General features: G+C 31.0%; 1 long non-coding RNA gene across 16 annotated transcripts; it reads right to left on the bottom strand.

Annotated features, from left to right (window-relative positions):
• Nucleotides 1-21,934, bottom strand: LOC141454750 (uncharacterized). 16 transcript variants are annotated; one of them, XR_012458948.1, is made up of 11 exons: nt 21,005-21,923; nt 19,625-19,839; nt 17,701-17,849; nt 17,066-17,172; nt 14,901-15,165; nt 13,717-13,865; nt 7,647-7,739; nt 5,697-6,852; nt 3,799-3,926; nt 3,465-3,553; nt 3,210-3,387 (listed from the first exon to the last, which is right to left on the bottom strand). It is a non-coding gene; the product is annotated as an uncharacterized lncRNA (long non-coding RNA). The 16 variants fall into 16 exon arrangements; XR_012458951.1 differs by lacking the exon at nt 3,465-3,553 and having other exon boundaries at nt 5,674-5,786; nt 5,944-6,852; XR_012458945.1 differs by lacking the exon at nt 3,465-3,553 and having other exon boundaries at nt 5,697-5,786; nt 5,944-6,852; nt 21,005-21,916.
• Between the last annotated feature and the right edge of the window lie 792 nt (nt 21,935-22,726).

The following is a 22,726-nucleotide window of genomic DNA, read 5'->3' as shown; positions in this document are numbered from 1 at the left end:
GGTGTGAAAGAAAGTTTTATTTGACTGAAAAATTGAAAGGTACGAGATCAAAAAATGACGAGTACCGTATTTGACGTCATATAAGACGCACCCTTATTTAGAAGGCCACACACAAGGAAAAAAAGTTTCAATAGTCCGCGCGACAGCGCGGTACCACAATAACTTAAAATGTGGTTTCTTTTAGTTCTCACATTTCGTAAAAGCCAAATAAACAATCATTGAATGCAATTACCAAACATATTTTTATTAAGGAAAATTAACAAACGGCAAGCTTTTTGAACATGATATGTAAATTTCAGTTCAGTGAACGCTAAACTGATCCATAAACCAGAAGAGAGGTTTTTCTTAAGAGTCCACCAGGTCGCCTCGCCCATACGTTCTGTAACCACAGTTTCATTCCAGCTTCGTCCATCCAGCCTTTCGGATGAACAGTCAATTATAAATTAAAGCAACGCAGTTTAGTCATTATTAAACCTGATAAAATAATTATGGCAGATGTAGAAAAAGTTATGTGTGTCTAGAACTTTATCCGGGCTAAAAATAGCATTCAGTATTGAAAGTTAACCTGTGTCCTTCACGTATAAGACGCAGGTAACTTTTTTGAGACCTAATTTAGGCAAAAAAGTGCGTCTTATAAGCCGTCAAATAAGGTATTAATTTAAAAAATGTTTATTTCACTTAAAAGCTTACAGTAAACTACTATTTTGAAATGAATTATGTTAATGTAATTACTATCACAATGTTTAACTTTCTTGCGTTTTCTTTCAAGGAGGTTGAGTTTGATTTGTAGGACGATGCAGTAGACGAACAGTCTATCTCATTGTATAATGTCATTTTTCAGAGTTGAAACAGGCCAAACTGGAGTGCTTCCTGCAAAAGAGGTTCATCGAATCAAGCCAAAATAAAAAAGACGTTGGAAACAACTGTCCAACTGCAACGCTTCCAATTCATTTATTATTTAGTCGATTATTTGTAAAAAAATATATTTAAGTTTGAAAATTTAATTTAAATTTAAATTTTATAATGTAGATAATTTTAAGAATGATTACCTAAAAGATGTAATTGAATTCAAAATGTTTTTGTAATACAAAACAAGAAAAAATGTATATTTGGTAGCAAAATAAAGAATTATCTATAAATGATTAAAAAAGTCATTATGTATTTTCTCTTTTTTCCCTAGACTTCTTATTTTTATTATATTTGCAAAAAAAAACAAAGTTAATAAAGACCAAAAATGATAAGAGGCAAATAAAGTAATGTACAGCAGGTACGTATAAACCTGAAAATTCTTTTTAATTTAAACAAAAAAAATAAAATAAAGTAGTAGTAGTACCAAAAAATAGCGTCAGAGAGCGTTAAAAAGCAGAAAAGGTAAAAAAAAAATGAAAAAATTGCATGAGAAAGACGTGAAACAAAAATAGGAAAATTAGTTCAAATATTTGCCACCAGGTAGCAGCACCCACTGAACTTGCTTACATGTAAAGAAAGTTTAGTTCATATGTTTGCCACTAGGTAGCAGCACTAACACTGTTTATATACTACTGTCAAACAAGATGTCTCCTCAGTACGACTACAGTGTCGTACTCGTGAGGAGGGGGCTATGTCGCTCGTCGCTCCAAAAATATCTAATCTAGTCAAAACTCCTCTCTCCACATATACAATCTTTACAATATGTCATGTGCAATGGTTAGGGAGATGCGTTCACCTCGACGGTCGGAAGGCAACTAATCGCCCCACCCGGCCCGGCCCGCTCCGCGAACTTTCTTATATACCCTCTAGATGGCGTCATATCACCATGACAACGGGCTCCCCCCTACTTTTAGTTCCACCAGCTGTCACTAGATCGCTCGTGCTGTCTGTTTTACCTCTCGTAGCCTTCTTTGCACACTCTCAAGACTTTGGCAGCCATTGTTGTAACCTTGCTATCTTCTTACACACTCTCTAGACTCTGGCAGCCATTGTTGTAACTTTGCTATCTTGTCACACACTCTTAAGACTTTGGCGGCCATTGTTGTAACCTTGCTTAATGCTTCTTACACACTCTCACGACTCTGGCAGCCATTTTTAACCTTTTTTTATATTTTCTTTTAACTTCTACGCAATTTTTTCATTTTTTTAAAATGTTGTATATTATTGAGAGATTAAAAGGGAAAATAAATACAATATTGTTATAATTAAATCGATTATTATTTATTAATTATTTATACATTTTTTTACAATAAATTTTTATAAAATCTTTACAACTTTAAACTAAAATTTAACCTCGTTGGTGACTCTTTAGACATTATTTCACCAGTATTTAACCATGTTGGCGACTCACTAGACTTATATAGGACCACCTTACACCCACTTTAAACCACATTGGTGACTCACAAGACTTATATAGAATCACCTTACTCATACTTACAATCATGTTAGTGACTCACAAGACTTATACAGGACCTCTTTAAACTCACATTTAACCACGCTGGTGACCCTTAAGACTTATACAGGACCACCTTAAACTCATATTCAAGCATGTTGGGAACTCACAAGACTTATATTGGACTACCTTAAGCCCACTTTTAACCATATTGGTGACTCACAAGACTTATGTAGGATTACTTAACACTCACTTTTAACCAAGTTGGTGACTCTCAAGACTTATATTGGATTACTTTACAGACACTTCTAATTGAATTAGTGATATTTAAGACTTATAAAGAACCACCTTACATAAACTTTTAACCATATTGGTGGCTCACAAGACTTATACAGAACTACCATGGTTCAATGTGTAAGGTGGTCTTATATAAGTCTTGTGAGTCATCAACATGGTTATATGTGAATGTAAGATGGTCTAATACAAGTCTTGAGAGTCACCAACATGATTAAATGTGAGTTTAAAGTGATCATAGTTATAAGTCGTGTGAGTCGCCAACATGATTAAATGTGAGAGTAAGGTAGTCCTATATAAGTCTAGTAAGTTGTCAACATGGTTAAATGTGGGTGTAAGATAGTTCTATACAAGTCTAGTGAGTCATCATGGTTAAATGTGAGTGTAAGGAGGTACTGCAGGTATATAAGTCTTGTGAGCCGTTAACATGTTTACATTTAAGTGTGCTGCATAAGACTAGTTAGTTGACAATATGGTTAAATGTGAGTGTAAGAAGGCCCTATATGTCTTGTGAGTCGTCAAATTGGTTAAATGTTAGAGTAAGACAGTCTTGTATAAGTCTAGTGATTACTTAGTGTGTTCATTATGCATAACAAAAAACTTACATATCTCAGTTACGTTCAGAAATCCGATGTTCTCTAAGCAGATTCCAGGAAAGTATCTCTGTCGTTGTCGGAAGTTGAGAAACCATCCATTTCAGGAAGATATCTTAGGTGCTGACGTAGTGTTTCCTGTAAAATAAAAAAAATAGCTCAATTTGTGGTTTGAACTTATTTATAAGGATGTACAGTTGATTAATAATGCTTACATTGTCAGATAAGAGGTTTTTTTTCCTCTTACTTCAGTTCGAATTTGTAGGGACTGATAAATTTCTGGACTTAAAGGGATTCCGTTTTTCTTAAGCAATAAATAAATATTAATGATTAATTCAAGAAAATAAAACAATGGAGGACAATTTAAAAAATTGTTCTCTCCCTCTTCGTTTAATAATCAATTTAATTTCATATTAAATTAGGCATGTTCTCAAACTACTTTTTTTATGATTACACTATTTTGAAACTATTCACACCTTATTCATGAAAATAAACTATATAACGCATTCTTTAAGTATAATATATGCACATATATTGCAAAAAACTTACATATTAATGTTTTGTTCAGAAATCCGATATCTGTAAAGCCCAATATATGGCACTGCAGGTAAATATTTATGACGATGCCAGAGGTTTCAACCAATTCTGGAAGATAACTAGTATTTGATGAGGTGCTCCTTGAAGAAAGAAAAATTAATTGGCTTAATATTCAATGTAAAATTATTACTTAGAAGGATGTGTAATTCAAAAAATAATGTTTATATCTGTAGATCAACTTAATTAAGTAATAAAGAGGAATTTAGAAATTATCTGAGTTTTGATTCTTCCCTTAGTTCGAATAGTGTAGAGAATGGTAAACCAATACTTAAAGGGATTACTCTTCCCTTAGGCAATAAACAAATATTAAATGATTAACTCAAGTGAATACAGTTTTGAGAACAAATTGTACTTTTTCGTGTAATAATCATTTGAGGTTCACAAACTACTTACGTTAATTTGAATTCATTTCATGTTTTCAAAACATAATAATAATGTTTTATACAAATATGCAGCTTGAGATTTAATAAAATATTTCGAAACCAACGGCTCTAGCTCTAATGTACTAATGTCTAACTAACTTTCCTACCATGATCAACATGTGGAATACAATAAATAAGTAGCATTGTCTATAATCGTAGCGGTTTAAAAATCTATATAAATCTGTATTTTGTATTTTCAACAAAGTTTAAATTGTCAATATTTTCAATGATTGGTCGATAAAACTGAATATTCAATTTCTCATTAAACTTGTTTTCAATCAAATTACCGGTACACCTAAAAAAGATAACTGAAGATACTGATAACAGTCTCAAGTTTTCGTTTTAACATGTTTGTTACTTGAAAGTAACAAGAAACGTTACGAAACGAAACAACATTCATTTAGATAAAGTGAAAAATTTAATGGGTCTTAGATTTGAACAAATTCCAAATGAAATCTGGATAGATCGAAAAGATTATATTGAAAAACTATTAAGTAAATTTAATATGGGTGTAAACCCAGAAAATTCAGATTACGAATAACTTAAAAATATTATCAACAATCACTATTAACTAAAATTGCCATTACAAGAATTAACAGGAAGCTTAATGTTATTGGTTGCAATACTGCAAGAGGACTGATCAAGAACAAAGAATAATTATACAGAAAAACTTGTTAATTCATGCATGAATTCAATAGTAAATATTCCACCTGAGAAACAGGAGTGGGTAGAGGTACAAATTTGGCAATAAACTGCTCTCTTACACGAGTGTAAAAGCTCAATAAACTAGAAAATGCTGAATATAATGTTTATAGTTAAGCTTAATGGATACTGATTGGCTTATATCTATAGATTGCACGTTTCCGAAATAGCATGCGAAACTTCATGCATAATGGCATGGTAGGTAATATCGATTATATTACCATGATGTGAAGATAAAGTTTAGTGCAACCTAGTGAACTATATTCCTATAATTGACATTAAATTTGGAATGAGTAACCTTTTCTATATCTTTACTTAACAAATGTTTGTTCTCAATTCAATCATTAGAACTACGACAATTATCTCCCGTTTGTTCCACATATCATAGGACTGTTTTAAAAACCCCATGTCTTTTGAGTTTGACTTTTCAAATAAGAGATGTTATTATTACTTATATTAAGTAATATAAATATACAATATATTAGAAGCAGTGTAACAATACAAACAAGGAAATCGAAACTAGGCATTACAAACTTTTCCTCCATTATGTTCGCTCAATTTTACTGACAATACAATATACAGTCTGAAAAGCTCCGAGACAAGTGCAGTAGAACTTTTTAGAATCTAAAGCTGAATTCATTCAATAATTTAGGACGTAACAGAGGCCTCAAATTTATTAAGAAAATTTCGTTATAATACCAACGGAATAACAAAATCTGCACATACTGCAATCCCAGTCACTCTTCCAACTTCTTTCCTCAACAGATGTCCAAAACAATGCAGGGTAAGGATCTTCACTCCTCCACAGGTATCACACTAAAGATTAATAAAAAGAAGAAATTATTTCTTTATCATCATTTCAGTTTGGAAATGTCTTAACTGGATCCCTAATCACCACTTAAGAATGTCGACAACTAAGCTCGCGAAGCCATCCATTCCTTAAAGCTAAACAGACATAGGAAAAAATGCTTACCAATATTAAATCTGAATATTATCTTTACTTTTTGTAAGAAAGAAAGAAGCACTTATAAAAACGAAGTTTACTATTTGCTTGAGAATTCATTTCTATGAAATTCATTAATAATTATTTCGTTTTTGCCTCAGAATTTTCTATTATTTTTAAACTTAATTCATAAAATATTGTTTATTTTGATTTAAGTACTTTCTACCAAAATAAATTTGGTATTTTTATTAACTGAAAACGAATAATAATTGAGAACTTTTATTTTACTCGCCACAGCACACACTTTAATTGTATCCCTGACAAGTTTCAGGCTTTAAACCATCCTTAGAGATGGATTAATCAGAACAGATAACACACAACGACTTCACCACGTTACCATCTCGTACAACACAGGTTGACTGAATGAGGGAGGTTACATGGTGTTTACATGTATTATTCAATATTCAAAATGTTAATGAATTGAACAACATTTTGTCAAAATGATGAAACAACTACTGATGAAACCTAGTACTTGTAAAGGGTTATATATTTAGTACATATTTTAGAACTGTAAAGTTGGAATTTTATTTTACATGGGAGACACGAATTTAATTTAAGAAAACGCGGAATTAAACTAAGTTCATTTGAACAGGGAAACAATTATTGCTAAAATATTGATGAATATAATGTTTTTGAGATTGACTCTTACGTTTTGCAAATTAATATTATTTCTAAGATGTCCATCCGTTTTCTCTTGTTTCTTTTATGTAACAGCGTCATTGCGTTATTGATACCGTCATTACATACCTTTTTTTTATAGATTCCTAACCAAAGTTGTTGGAATATTCACACTGAATTGATGTTTTACGTATTTTTCACCTGGGCTTACATTGATAAACAGTTTTGCAGGCAGTCCTCTAGAATCCCCAGTATGTAATTCTGAAAATTAAAATTATTTATTTTAATTAAAATAATTAAAACGTGTACTGAGTTTTACCTAGTATTAAGAAGCACGAGAAAAACATCTATAGCAATTTATGTATATTATAAAAATTAAATAAGCACTATAATTAATCTAAAGAATTGATCTCTTTTTAAAAAACCTTTAAAAACCTAAATCTTTATCTGTTTGTCACTAATTTAGCTGTGAATCGCGATTACGTTTTACCAAACTCTGAACTTGACTACAATACTGACCATTTTCTTATTATAGAAATAAAATTTGCAAATAACAGCTAAAAATATTAAAAAACATTGCTCTCTGAAAATAGACAGGTAGAAATGAAGTGGTGAAAATAGGTAGAAATTTGACACTAAGGGTACGCTACACCGAATAAGTTGCACCATTAACTAAAGTATGTAACATATGTAAACTTTAAGCGGAAATAAAACTAAAAAGAATTTACTCGGAGTAACCTACAAGATCGATTAAAAGCCTACACAACCTAAAAACTTAATCAAACTTCAAAAATAACATTCATAACTTAGTTTAGACGATGCAATGATGAGCTACACTAACGAATTAAATAAATATTAAATAACGTATGAAATAAATATTTTTTAAAAAAAGTAAACGTTTTTCTTAATTCTCCTGCAAAATAATATATATTTTTTAGTGTCAATAAATCATATAATAAATAAGATAGTGATACAAACATACAAATTACCTACACCTAACCTAAATAATGCTTTTTTAAAGTAATTGATTCATAGCGAAAGTTGTTTGTACATACCCATTTGATCAATGTCAACAACGTCTTTTTCATTTCCACTTCTGTTGATAGACGGTTTTGCAGGTACTACTTACAGTATTGGCTGTTTTCAATCTGAAAATCATTATTACATGAAATAAACAATTTACAGAGTTATTCTTGAACTAAAAAAAAAAAAATTATTTAATGATATCACAAATTAAAACGCAATCGTTTGTTTAAGATAAATTTGTATATTTCAAAAATTTAAGAAATAAATAAAATATAAACGATGTAAATAAACGATTTTTCAAGTTTAATTTTGTTCAAAATTATTTCATTTCATTCAAAAAGGCTTAAGAAACACATTTACCTAAAGATTGATTATGGAGACTAAATACGTTGAAAATTGGAAAGGTAGTAAGTGCCCCATGATTACTGTCCAAGTACAGATTGCCCTAGTAGTCTTTCATTACAAAGTTTTTTTTTTAAATCAATTTTTCAAGAGAAATGTTCCAATACATGCTCTAGACCATAATAATATAATGAAAGTACGATGTTTACAGTAAATCGTACATGCTGTTCAAGAGAAAATACGAAAAATCAGATTCAGTAAATTTGTAGTTAGATTGCGATATTTTCACCAAAAAAAGCCATTAAACTAAATATCAAAATTACAATTCTTTATGAGTTTCAATTATTGATTTTCACCACAAACGAAACTTAACGATTCGTAAAAACATTTATCGAAAACAAATATATCCGTAGAAAACTGAATAACATTCTACTTGATCGTAAAATCTTTTTAATTACTATAGGTAAGAAAAAGTAATTGAATTGTAACGATTGCATGGTAGACAAAAGTGAAAGGGCCAAGTGACAAAGGTAAGTCGATACAAAAGGAAAGGTCTTGTTCTCACTACACTTGCTCCACCAAGTACTTCTCATTGTACTCCTGCTCGTAGGCAGGAAATACAGAGCTAGTTACTTCTTATCAGTCCTATCTACGAAGCCATTTAATGTTTCATCTCAATTGCCGAAATCACCATGTATAAATTTACCTAAGTTTCGATATTTCTCACATCTTTTTCAAGTCTTAAAATTTATTATATACGAAGTACAATAACAAAAACATGAAACGATTCTCCCAAAATAGATAAACAATTGTATGTAATACCTACATACGTTACTTAATATCATTAAATACGGTTCCTTTTTATTAAACCTATATCTGTTGATTTAATGACTCCTCAGTTATACTGTTAATATAATATAAGTAGTCGAGTTCTACAAGCGAATTAAGCTTATCGTACTCATCTTCCTCGTCTTAGAATCTTCATTGTGGTTTTCGTTTCACTTCGATATAAGACTACTACTTCTAGAACCTTACTTTTTATAGGTCTTCGTAAAGGCTTAAGAATTTACTAATTTGATGAGGATCAGGTTACGTACGCAGTACATAATAATATTTGTTATTTTGTCCGTAGTAGGACGTATTTTTATATCTCTTATCGGTTTTTCAACCATCTCAGAGGTAGAAAAACAAGATTAGGGTAAGGATTTCAACTTAACTGCTCTCCCCGTGTCGCACTACACTTACTAACTGAGCAGACTACGTAAGGGAGGTTATGTGATGTTATCCAAAATATTAATGTATTGTCAAACATTTGTAAAAATTATGAATTATAATAATTGAAACCTAGTACATGTTAAAAGGATTTTTTTTTTTTAATTCTGTGCGAGTAATATTTTAGAACTGAGAAGTTGGGAATGTATTTTATACATATGTATGAGGGAGGCGCGAGAATTTAAGTTTAAAACACGGACATTGTTGCATTTTCACTGCGACATAATTATTGATAAGTAAAATCCTTAACAAAAACTTACAGTTTAAAAAGTTAAGTATAAGGGTTGATTAAACGCCAAAAGGTACACAAATCAGCAAGTACCCAACATTTCATTCAAGCTTAGTTGATATAATTTAAGTAATTTTGCTGCATTAACTTTTCCTTCACATTTTTTAGAATTTATTAGATGTCACAGACCCTTATGCTGGCCCGTTCGTTCATAATATTATTTGGTTATAATTATGATAAAATGTATATTATATCTTCGTTTTTAAATAGGTACTTTATTTTAACTCTATTCCAAATTATTCTTCTGATTTATCTTTAATATGCCCTTTATTCTGAAGTTGTCACATCTTATACATGCATGTTAAAGTAGAAAAAGACAAAGTTAGAGTCGGCTACTGTTTAAATTTGAATCACGGAGGATTTAAAACAATATTTCAGACTTGAATTCGTCTTACCGAAATATTCGTGAGCACAAATAACACACAGGTTATAACAAGTAGATTATTCAACAACAATTATTCATTTCTCAATTGTAATTTAATTTTACTTATAGTAAAATACTGGAATAATTAGCTGTCCTAAAAGTATGCAATACTTATTCATTTTATATTACATAACATATATATAACATTGTGAGAAGAACAGCTACATTGAGAGTGTGATTGAAGAAAACTATATTATTTGCGATAGAGCCAGATAATTATTACCTATTAAACAGTAGCCGACTCTAACTTTGTCTTTTTCTACTTTAACATGCATGTATAAGATGTGACAACTTCAGAATAAAGGGCATATTAAAGATAAATCAGAAGAATAATTTGGAATAGAGTTAAAATAAAGTACCTATTTAAAAACGAAGATATAATATACATTTTATCATAATTATAACCAAATAATATTATGAACGAACGGGCCAGCATAAGGGTCTGTGACATCTAATAAATTCTAAAAAATGTGAAGGAAAAGTTAATGCAGCAAAATTACTTAAATTATATCAACTAAGCTTGAATGAAATGTTGGGTACTTGCTGATTTGTGTACCTTTTGGCGTTTAATCAACCCTTATACTTAACTTTTTAAACTGTAAGTTTTTGTTAAGGAGATTTTTGTACCTTTTGGATAGATTTTCATTTTTGTCTATTTTGCTAAGTTACATATCTGCTTTACTGTTTTTTTTAAATTAGGAATAAGCAATTCTATCATTATAACCTGATAAGGTGTTAAGTAGGAACCGTAACTACCACTGGAGAGATCTTTTTAAAGAATGATTATAGTTGCGGTCCCCAAACCATCCTCAATAACAATTTTTTTGAGAAAGCCTTTTTATATAAAATAGGAAGGTATTTGTACGTAAAAAGCAAATTTAAACTGCGATTTCAGACCTTCCTTTTAAGAGGAGTAAGAAAAATAAACGGGCGATTACAGTACTTCTCCCTAAGGCAAAGATTTTGAATCGAACGACAATTCATTAATGTAAATAGGTTCACCCATTGATAATTTTAACGATTTCAGTACTTCCTCTTAGTAGGTGTAAGAGCATGATGGCACTTCACAGCCATGTAGAGGAGCTTTAATCACTTCTTCGTGCTAAATTTTATCAAAATCGGACAAAGCGTTATAGAAATATTGGTAATAATAGTTTTAGAAACGGCCTTACTTGGGTGGGGCAAACTCCCCTCCATATGAGGCATAGCGACGAGACTTTTAAAGTGCAAATCTGTACAAAATTTCGATTCGAATGACACTTCATTCATGAAAATCAGTTCACTTGTCGATAATTTGAAACGATTGCTATACTTCCCCTTAACTAGTGTAAGAGCAGATCGCCGCTTTAATGTTACGTAGAGGAACCCTAACTCTATCATCCTACCAAATTTTATCAAAATCGGGCTAAGATTTACAGAGTAATTAGTAATAATAATTTTGAAGGGGGCCTTACATAAAAGGGGCTAACTCCTCTCCCATTCGGTGTACAGCGTCGAAACCCCCAAAAGGCACATCTACATAAAAGTCCCAATCGAATAACACCTCATTCATGAAAATCGGTTCGTGCGTTTAGGCGCTACGCAGTCTACAAAAAAGGTAACAACAAGAAGAAGAAGAAGAACAACAACAATTTCTGAAAATGCCGTTTTTGCTCATTTTCGGCAACTTTTTTCTCGAAATCTATTAGGTCTGGGGGGTTGCAAAAAAATTACAGTTATAAAGGAGGGTTTGCCCTATATTTTAAAGAAAATTTGGGAATTTTATCTTTTATTGAAAAAGAGAAAAAAATTGTCAAAGTTGGGTGTTTTTCAACGTTACGCTTTTTCGTGCACTTTTTGACGATCAATCCTTATACAACTGTCCTACCGGACAGTTTTAATGTCCTACCGGACAGTTTTAATATGAGATTCTAATCATTTAAGAAATGCGTAAATTAGTAAAATCTTTAAAGGAAAACTTTTAATCAGCAAAGAACTTGCAATATGCTGGAATATTTAAGCTTTATGAATGGCTTTCTATTTGCATGTTTCTAATACTTAGATTTCTATCCGAAGCAGAAACACTTTAGTTTTATAAAAGAGAAGCTAATTAGGTCGATCTTTTTTGAAAAACAAGATGTAAAAACAATGGCTGAAGGTGGAAAATTTTTCGTAATTTCACTAGAATACTTATGTTTCCATATTTGACAGTTAATATTATTAAGACCAGGGCTAGATTGTGTGAGCTAGGTAGATCTGTTTTGAAAAACCTGAAGTAAAAACGAATAGGAAAGGTGAAAATTACTCAAAATTTCACTAGAATACACGTTTCCTTAATTAATATTAAGTCCATGGCTAGTTTAGAAGTGGACCTTTTCTCTTAATTTCACTGGAACGCTTCTGTTTCCGTTTTGATAGTAATTATTAAGTTAAAAGCTAGATTCTGCCAATCTATTTTGAAAAAAGAAGTAAAAACAGTTGGAAAAGGAGGAACATTTCTCCTAATTTCACTAGAATACTTACTTATGTTTTCGTGCTTTACAGTTAATTTTAAGACCAAGGGTAGATTATGTAAGCTAGGTCAATCAATTTTGAGAAACAAGAAAGAAAAACCATTGGAAAAAGTGGTTCAGTAGTCTTTCTGGAAACAATTTCTCCTGTATCCAATGCTATTTACTTCTTGTGTTTCGAAATTGATCATCCCAATATGCACAATCTAGCGTTAGCCTTAATATTAAGTATTAAATACCGGAGCAGCATCATTCCTGTAGCATTGTCTTATTATTAACTATCGTATACAGAAACCACAGCATCTCAGTGAAATTGGAATGAAAGTTCAATTTTTCCAATTGATTTTACTTTTCTTTTCTTTTTTTTTTACAAAAATGATGGACTTTACAATTACAATCTAGCATTGGTCTTAATACTAACTATCATATAAGCAAAATTAGACGACAATTTTGACTTTTTCTATAGCTTTTTACCTCTTACTTTTAAAAAAGATCATACCTACATGTACATTTTACCATTAGCCTTAATAGTGACTATCAAATACAATGCAGGAGTGTTCGAGTGAAAGCAGAAAACGATTTCTACTTTTTCCAATGGTTTTTACTTCTTGATTTTCAATCTAAATAAACCCAACATATAGAATCTAGAATTGCGTTTCATATTAACTATCAAATACAGAAACAGCAGTATTCAGATGAAATTAGGCAAGAACTTTAACTTTTTCCAATCGTTCTTACTTCTTAATGTTAAAAAAGGATCGTACCTACATTTATATTGTAACATGAACATTCCCTTAATATTATCTAACAAATGCAGAAACAACAGCATTTCAGTGAAATTAGGAGACCATTTCCACTTTTTCCAATTTACTTTTACTTCTTCATTAACAAAAGAGATCATCTCTTTATGTATAATGTATCATTACTCTTTATCTTAACTTTAAAATGCAGAAACATCAGCATTACAGTGAAATTAGGAGAAAATGTCCACTTTTTCCAATGGCTATTTCTTCATACTTTAAAAAGAAAATCTACATCTACATTTTTTCTTGAAGAACAGTACCACAGTTAGAGAATCTGTACCTTCTGGATAGTTTGAATTTAGGGAAATCACTGCACTTACTAGGTATCTAATCTATTGCTGCATACTTTTTAAAATTACATGCGTACACTTAAAATGCATCTACTATCAGCTGTCTTGGAAACATGTCAATTTTATAAACACTTCTAATCACATCAACTCCTAATTAAAAATAAAATTATACACAAAAAATGTTGCTTACCTGCACGAAGTCCTTAACGCAGTAATGATGCAAAATCGAGTTTTTTAATTTCCTAGGAAGTTATCGCTTAATGCAAATAAATAATACCATCAGTTTTCGAAGGTATGTAAAGTTCTCACTGACTTTGTTACAGCAGCATCAACTTAATACTATCAATCATAAATAAAAAAAACATCAACTTATGTGGTAAACATTGAATTTTAAACATGGACTTTTTTTTAGAGGAAAACTTCTTTTTAAAATACTGAAAATATGAAGTGCTTATCAACGTGGGTGAAGAACATTTAATAAGTAAGGCAAATTATTACTTTGCCACAAGGTAAACACAATACTTGGACAAAACCGAATGATCTTTTTACCTACCGGTCAGTTGTTTTGTTAGGTTACTTAGTGTTTATTTTAATAGTTTCAAAGTACATGTTCATGCTACCTAGCGGTAATCACTGGAACTACTTCCTATATAATTAAATTTTTCTAGTTTAAGCAATCGCCGCTAGATAGATCTGGAATGCTTTTTATGTCTTTTTTTTCCATTCCTAATTTTAAGTAATGAAGAGAATGTATAGAATTTCTAATAAGGTTGCCGAATTTCTTTAAGTTAAATATAAGGTTATTTAAGGTTAAGGTTATTCTTTGATTTAAATAAAACTTCACAAGCTATGTATAATAGAACCAACCAATTTTAAGAAACTATTATAATAGTTCCCACGATGTTTGTCAAGGTACAGATTGCTCCACACCAACTGTTATGGCAGTCTTATTTATCACAGAGAGTTTTTAGTTTTTTATCAATATTTGAAGAGAAATGCTCTAGATCATAATAATATAATGAAAGTACGTTGTTTAGAGGAAATCGCAAATGCTGTTTAACAGAAAATACGAAAAATCAGATTCAGTAAATTGGTAGTTAAATTGACAGATTTTCCCCAAAAGGAGCCATTAAACTAAATATCAAAATTTGATTTTTCTATAATTGATTTTCATCACACACGAAAGTTGACGATTCGTAAAAACATTAATCATTAACAAATATTTTCGTTGAGAACTGAATAACTTTCAAATTACTCGTAAACCATGTAATTATTATGGGTAAGAAAAAGTAATTGAATTGTAACGTGTGCTTGGTGGATATTAAAGTAAAAGTGAAAAATTAAAGGGCCAAATGATAAAGATAAGCAACATACCTTATTAAGCCGATACAAAAGGAAAGGCCTTGTTCACACAATACTTGGTCCAGCAAGTACCTCTCATTCTACTCCAGCTTGTAGGCACTACTACCCTCTTCACTCTTGTTACGAGATAGTCCAAAACCATTACCAACGAAATAACGAGCTGGTAACTTCATATCAGTCCTATCTACGAAGCCATTTAATTTTTCATCTGAATTGGCGAAATCACCATCATGTATAAATACCATAGTTTCGATATATTTCACACCTTTTTCAAGCCCTAAAATTTATGATACATAAATATTGTCATCTTGTTATTTTTTCTTACACTGGTTATATTATACGAAGTAAAACAATAACAAAAACGATTCTTTCTAACGAAACGCTTTTTAACAATAAAGCTGTACAAATATGTTAATAAAACATCTTTAACAGTTTATGTACTTTATCAATTGTTATAGATGTTTTTCTCTAGTTTCTTAATTCAAGGTAAAATTCAAAATGCACTGTAATTTAATTAAACATTTTGGATTTTCAGATTAAACACTGCTGATAATACAGTACTGCCTGCAAAACCGTTCGTCAATAGAAGACCAGATGGAAAAGAAGTAAATCAACTAGCTAAGAAAATATATCTTCAGATTTAATTAAGAATAAGTTAATTAAATAAGATTGTCGTAACTACATTAATGTATACAGCCAGATTTGGGCAAAATTTCTAAAGTCTAGACACAGCTCCACTAGATTTATACATATAGGACCTTCTTTCATTCATATTTAATCATAAAGACGACTTCTTTCATTCACAATTATTTAACTTAATTGGTTAAATGTGAGTGAAGGGAGGTCCTATATAGGTCTCGTGATTCACCAGTCAATTGAAGTTTTCCCAAACTGTGTAAAGATTTTATTAAACTTATTGTAAAAAAGTTTATAAATTATTTTTAAATAATTAAAAAAATTGTTAATTAATAATATTTTATTTATTTTTCCTTTTCATCTCTTAATGAAATTAAAAATAATGAAAAAAATACGAAAAAAGAAAACAAAAAAATTAGTTGAAAAAGGCCCCCCCCCCAAAGTCTAGAAAGAGAAATCTAATCGTTAAAATAATGATTGTTCTGCTACCTAGGAGTGACAGTACAAACTGCAGTTCATTTGTTATTAACTCCATTGTTTTATTTAAATTATTATGTACCTCAAGCTTTTTTTAATTAGAATATATTATAGTTATATGGCATTATGAATGTTTTAATTATTGATACCGGAAGTAAGCTAAAAAAAATTGTTTCATTTGATTCTTCAAAAAAATTTCTTAGGATAGATGATTTACGTCTATTTCACTTCGGCTTCTATTGATGAACAGTGTTGCAGGCAGTACTTCAGTATCAGAGATATTTAATCTGAAAATCAACATCATGTACAATCAACAATACTTATGTACTTAAAATAATTAGTTTTTACTGAGTTTAGCTTGAATAAGGAACCTAGAAAAAAAAAAGTTTAATAACTGATTTTGTATTCATTAAAGTTAAATAAATGCGAATAAATGAAAGTTTAAATCATATTTTAAAGAGCCTAACCTTTTCTTTCATAGAAAATGAAATATATTTTCAAAAAACATACTTATTATTTATCAAAACGATTACTCTGATTGAACAATACAACAACAAACATACTACTAATATTCTAAGTTTTCAATATATTTTTTTTATACAGAATAGAAATAGGTCTGTAATTGAAAAATATAACAGAATTTTAATCAAATTAAAACCTTCTTTCAAAAAATTACTGTTTTTAGCTATAAAGATAAAAATTTCTATGAAAAAAGTTTTAGTTTATGTAGTATTACTCTGAACGTAGTGAATAATAGATAAGAATACTTGTAGGACAGTTCTACAGTTAGAAAAGTGTAATACCTAAGAAAAGTGTAAGCAAATGCACTTTTTTTAAAAAAACGTAAATCTAAGTTCATGTACCTTCTGGATAGCTTGAATTTAGGCAAATCATTGCACTTAGTAGGTATCTAATCTATTTTTTTTTGCCGGCGCATCGACGTCTATGGCCATTAGCGCCCAAATCTAATCTATTACTGTAAACTTTATTATTTATCTTCACATAATACGACATAATATCTTAACTGAGAAACAACATGCTGTAAGCTGAAAACATGTACTTACTGTAGCTGTAGGAGTTAACATGTTTTACACTGGATAAAATGTCATCAACCCAGCCATTTGTTTGAATTGAACTAGTTCAGAGTTACCATTAGGATGTCGAAAGAACGCTGAGAACAAAAATAAAAATTATATAAACTATTATTTATACGATTGTTTTCATTGAAATTTACAAATAATAACAATAGAAAAAAATCAGTTTTCATTAAGTTAAAATTTAAAACTACTGGTGCGAACCTTGCAAAATGCAAGGTCCATAATTCTAGGACGGTATTAAACTTCACATTATTAATTTAAATTTCATGGAGATTACTCTCCCCTTTAATTGAGAGAAATGTGAATATTTACGTGGAAGTTCATAATTCACAAATACATAATCGGAATTAGCAATTTACTTTTACAGTAGTAAAAACGACCAAAAATTGTTAACAAGTTACAAACTAAATCTACCTACTTATGACCGTTGAAACATTTTTATGAAACAAAATAATGAAGGCTAAAATAACTTATGCGTACACTTAAAATGCAACTACTATCAACTGTATTGGAAACATGTCAATTTCATAAACACTTCTAATCACATCAACTCATAATTACATAAATTAGAAATAAAAATATACACAAAAAATGTTGCTTACCTGCAAGAAGTCTTCAACACAGTAATGGTGCAAAATCAAGTTTTTCATTTTCCTATGAAATTATCGCTTAATGCAAATAAATAATACCATTAGTTTTCTGGAGTATGTAACGTTCTTACTGACTTTGTTACAGCAGCAGCAACTTAAAACTACCAATCATAAGTATATAACATCAAATTATGAAGTAAACAGTGAATTTTAAATATGGTAATTTTTTAGGAAGGAATCTTTTTTTTAAAAAATATGATATTAACGAAGGTAAAGTATATTTAGTGAATAAAGCAAATTATTGTTATTGCTACTAGATAGAGATTACTTCGAAAAAACTGAATAACACTTACGAAGAAATTGAATAACACTTTCGAAAAAACTGAATAACACTTCTTGCCTTACTGGGCAGTTACAAAGGTTTTGTTGTGAGGTTATACCTTTTAATATTGTCAAAGGTACATGCTCATGCTACCTAGCGGCAATAGCTCGAACTAGTTATGCAATTACATCTTTATAGTTCAAATGATCGCCACTAGATAGGACTGACGAACCATAAATCCAACGTCTTCCTTCTTTAAATTTTTCATTGATATTGAACAAATATCAAAATAATCTCCTTAACAAAAACTTACAGTTTAAAATGTTAAGTATAAGGGTTGATTAAACGCCAAACTGCTGATTTGTGCGGATTTTGGCGTTTAATCAACCCTTATACTTAACATTTTAAACTGTAAGTTTTTGTTAAGGAGATTTTTGTACCTTTTAGATAGATTTTTCTTTTTGTCTATTATTTGGGTGGGGCAAACTCCCCTCCTTATGAGGCATAGCGTCGAGACTTTTAAAGTACAAGTCTGAACAAAATTTCGATTCGAATGACACTTCATTCATGAAAATCGGTTCACGTCTCGATAATTTGAAACGATTGCTATACTTCCTCTTAACAAGTGTAAGAGCAGAATGTCGTTTTAAAGTTACGTAGGGGAGCCCTAACCCTATCATCCTACCAAATTTTATCAAAATCGGGCCAAGATTTACAGAGAAATTAGAAATAATAATTTTGGAGGTGGCCTTACATAAAGGGGGCTAACTCCTCTCCCATTCGATGTACAGCGTCGAGACCCCCAAAAGGCACATCTACATAAAATTCCGAATCGAATGACACCTCATTCATGAAAATCGGTTCACGCGTTTAGGCGCTACGCAGTTTACAAAAAAGGTAACAACAACAACAACAACAACAAGAACAAGAAGAACAACCATTTTTGAAAATGCCGTTTTTGCTCATTTTCAGCAACTTTTTTCTCGAAATCTATTATATCTATGTTGTTACAAAAAAATTACAGTCATAAACGAGGATTTGCCCTACATTTTAAAGAAAATTTGGGAATTTTATCTTTTATAGAAAAAGAGAAAAAAATTGTCAAAGTTGGGAGTTTTTCAACGTTACGCTTTTTCGTGCAGTTTTTGACGATCAACCCTTATACAACTGTCCTACCGGACAGTTTTAATACAAATCTTATGAAATTATTTTAATAATTATGGAAACAATGTTGGTACAGGAGATGAAAATTCTTTATTTATTTCCATAATTTGTATTAATAATTCACTGTTTACAATTAATGTACCTATTTCTATTAGTAAATTCTAAAAACTAACGATTTTTATAAGATGAAGATGAGGTTGTCAACAATTTAGAAGCCACGGCAGCCGAGCGGTTAGAGGTGAGACCTGCAAAGCTAACATGTATTGTGGTACTGGGTTCGATTCCCGGTCTTAGGCCTTGGAATTTATTTAATGGTTAATAGGAGTAATTTACAGTAAAGTATGTTTGCTAGTCGCCTCCGTCCACGACACCTAATTGGTAGTTGGACCTAAAGGCCACCTGAAAATATAGGAATCACTTTACTTTAAATTCCTTAAAGGAAATACTTACTTGTCAACAATTCTAATGTTCCCAGCCATGCTAATCCGTTGTATCCATCAAGTAAGACTTCAAACTTTTGCATTTACTTGTTGCTAATATGAAGATATTCACTCAAGACCAGAGGTAATTAAAGTAAGCAGAGAAGAATACCCAAACTGCTTTTTTTTTTTTTAACTCTTGAAGCATTTCTCTTATTGAAGACTAGAATAACTGCAAACGGACTACTGAAATAAATCAGCATTTACAAAGAAATATAAGATACTCGATTACATTAAATTAACCATAACAAAAAATATTTTAGGTCGATGCACCAGTAAGTGTACACCAACGAATTCTGGTGGGAGCATTCACGAATTTCTCTCGTCAGGACATACATATTTATTAAATTTTCATTAAACATAGTATTTTTACTAAAATATAGTGTCAGGTATTATAAAATGATTCTATTGGAAGAAGTGTAAGAGCTTTCTCAAAACCACAAAATAAAATCGGGAAAAAAGGATTTCGCTAGGTGTAGGATAAAAGGGATTTTGAGGTTATTATGAATGGTAAGATCAATGCAAAACGAAGAGCATTTACTATTTTCCCAAAGATTCTTGATTAGGGAGACTGGATTCGTTGACAGTTGGAAAAGTAGTACCCTAAGATTTCTGTCATAAGTATATATTGCTGCATAAGCAACAGCTATAGCAGTCTTTTATTTATTACAGAGTTTTTAGCTATTCTTCAAGAGGCTTAAAAGAAGTTTAGATTGCGGAGTTTGCTTCCCTTCTTTCGGTCTACTGCGAGAGATCCAGTGAATCTTTAGTCGAGAAACAGTTACATGAATGAGTGGGAGAATTTCACGGACCCATAGAGATTTTTCTCATGCCGTCTGCAAATGAGATGAGTCTGAAGTGAACAGCGAGCGGCAACAGGATCAAGATTTAGGAAAAAAATTATTGCTCTTTCTTTCGCTAAGGTACACGGTCCTGCATTAAGGTGTTGCGCAATAGAAATAAATAAAAGGGGAATGAGAATTAAGTTTTGAGGAACGTCAGCTTGTTCGGGGAGTGTACAGGATTAGACAAATCCACGATTCAGCGAAAATATCGGGTCAAAAATCCGAAATATGGGATCACCGATTTCTCATTCTGATTTCTTACTCTTCCCTGGCCCAGACACAAGTCTTTGTAACATCCAGGGCCATCAAAAGCCTTCAGTTCAAGGAGGGAAGCGATAGCGCACAGAACGCGAGACGTACGCTTGATGGATTTTTCAAGAAAAATGTTTCAATACAAGCACTAGATCATAATAATATAATGAAATTACTTATTAAAGTATATTAAAGTAAAGGTGAGAATGAATGCTCAAATTTAAAGGGCCAAGTGACAAAGATAAGCAACATACCTTATTAAGCCGATGCAAAAGCAAAGGTCTTGTTCACACAACACTTGCTCCAACAAGTACTTCTCATTCTACTTCTGCTTGCAGGCACTTCTACCCCCTTTATTCCTGTTACAAAATAGTCAATAACTATTGGCAGCGAAATACTGAGGTACTAACTTCATATCAATTCTATCTCGAAGCCATTTAATTTTTCATCTGAACTGCCGAAATCACCATCATGTATAAATACCATAGTTTCGGTATATTTCACACCTTTTTGCGAGCCCTAAAATTTATGGTACATACATATTGTCATTTTGTTATTTTTTCTTACACTGGTTATATTATACGAAGTACAACAATAACAAAAACGATTCTCCCAAAATATATAAACAATTGTAATTATAATTAATGTAATACGTACATAGGTTACTTAATATCATTAAATAAGATTCCTTTTTATTAAATCTATACCCATTGATTTAAAGACCGCTCGGTTATGCTGTTAATGTTATATAAGAAGTCAATGTCTTGTACACGTCTAACTCATCCTGCAAGCGAATTAAGCTTATCGTACTCATCTTCCTCGTCTTGTGGTTTTCGTTACTTCACTTTGACATAGAACTAACACTTCACGAACTTTATTTTTAATAGGTCTTCGTGAAGCCTTAAGAATTTACTTATCTGATGAGGATCTAGGTTACGTCCGCAGTACATAATAATATTTGCATTTTTATTATACTCCTTATCGGTTTCAGACTTTCATTCATCTCAGAGGTAGAGTTACCAGAATAATGTAGAGACTTCGCCTTCGCTGATGTTCTGGTGTTGCAAACATACGTGTTGTTCACTTACAGACTGAGCAGACTTTGTAAGGGAGGTTACGGTGGTGTTATCTAAAATATTAAGGAATTGTCAAACATTTGTAAAAATTATGAATGTAAAATAATTGAAATGTAGTACATGTCTAAAGGTTCTATATGTTAATTCCGTGATAGTAATATTTTAGAACTGAGAAGGTGGAAATGTATTTTATGCGGGGAGAGGGCACGAAATTTAAAATATGGACGTTGTTGCATTCTCACTGAAATAATTATTGTTAAATAAAATATGGATGAATATGTTAGTCAAATTGTTTCAAAAATTCGAAATGAGTAAACTCTGAAACACCAGCATTCCAGTGAAATGAGGAGAATATTTCCACTTTTATCAATGGTTATTACTTCTTGTTTTTCAAAATAGATCATCTCAACATGTACAATCTAGGTTTGCCTGAAATATTAATTATCTAATGCAGAAACGGCAGCATTCCAGTGAAATTAGAAGATGATTTCAACTTTTTCCAATGGTTTTTACTTCTTGTTTTTCAAAATAGAATGAACCAATTTGCACAATCTTGCATTGGCTTATCAAACACATAAACAGCTGGGTTCACGTGAAATAAAGAAATAAATTGAACTTTTTCTAATGGATTATACTTCCTAAGTTTCAAAATAGATGGACCCTTCATTTGTAATCTAGCATACATTCACTATCAAATACGAAATCGCTGCATTTCAGTAAAATTAGGGTTTCGACTTTTTCCAACGGTATTACTTCTTGATTAACAAAAGAGATTGACCCTTTATTTATAATGTATCATTGTTCTTTATATTAAGTATAAAATGCAGAAACATCAGCATTCCAGTGCAATTAGGAGAATATTTCCACTTTTTGCAGAAGTACATTAGAATTAATTAGAAG

This window comes from Rhodnius prolixus, unplaced genomic scaffold (assembly GCF_049639745.1).
Source record: "Rhodnius prolixus isolate KJV_2025 unplaced genomic scaffold, Rpr scaffold_9, whole genome shotgun sequence".
Classification (NCBI taxonomy): domain Eukaryota; kingdom Metazoa; phylum Arthropoda; class Insecta; order Hemiptera; family Reduviidae; genus Rhodnius; species Rhodnius prolixus.
Note: the sequence above shows the minus strand (reverse complement) of the source record. Positions and strands in the feature narration are given on the sequence as shown.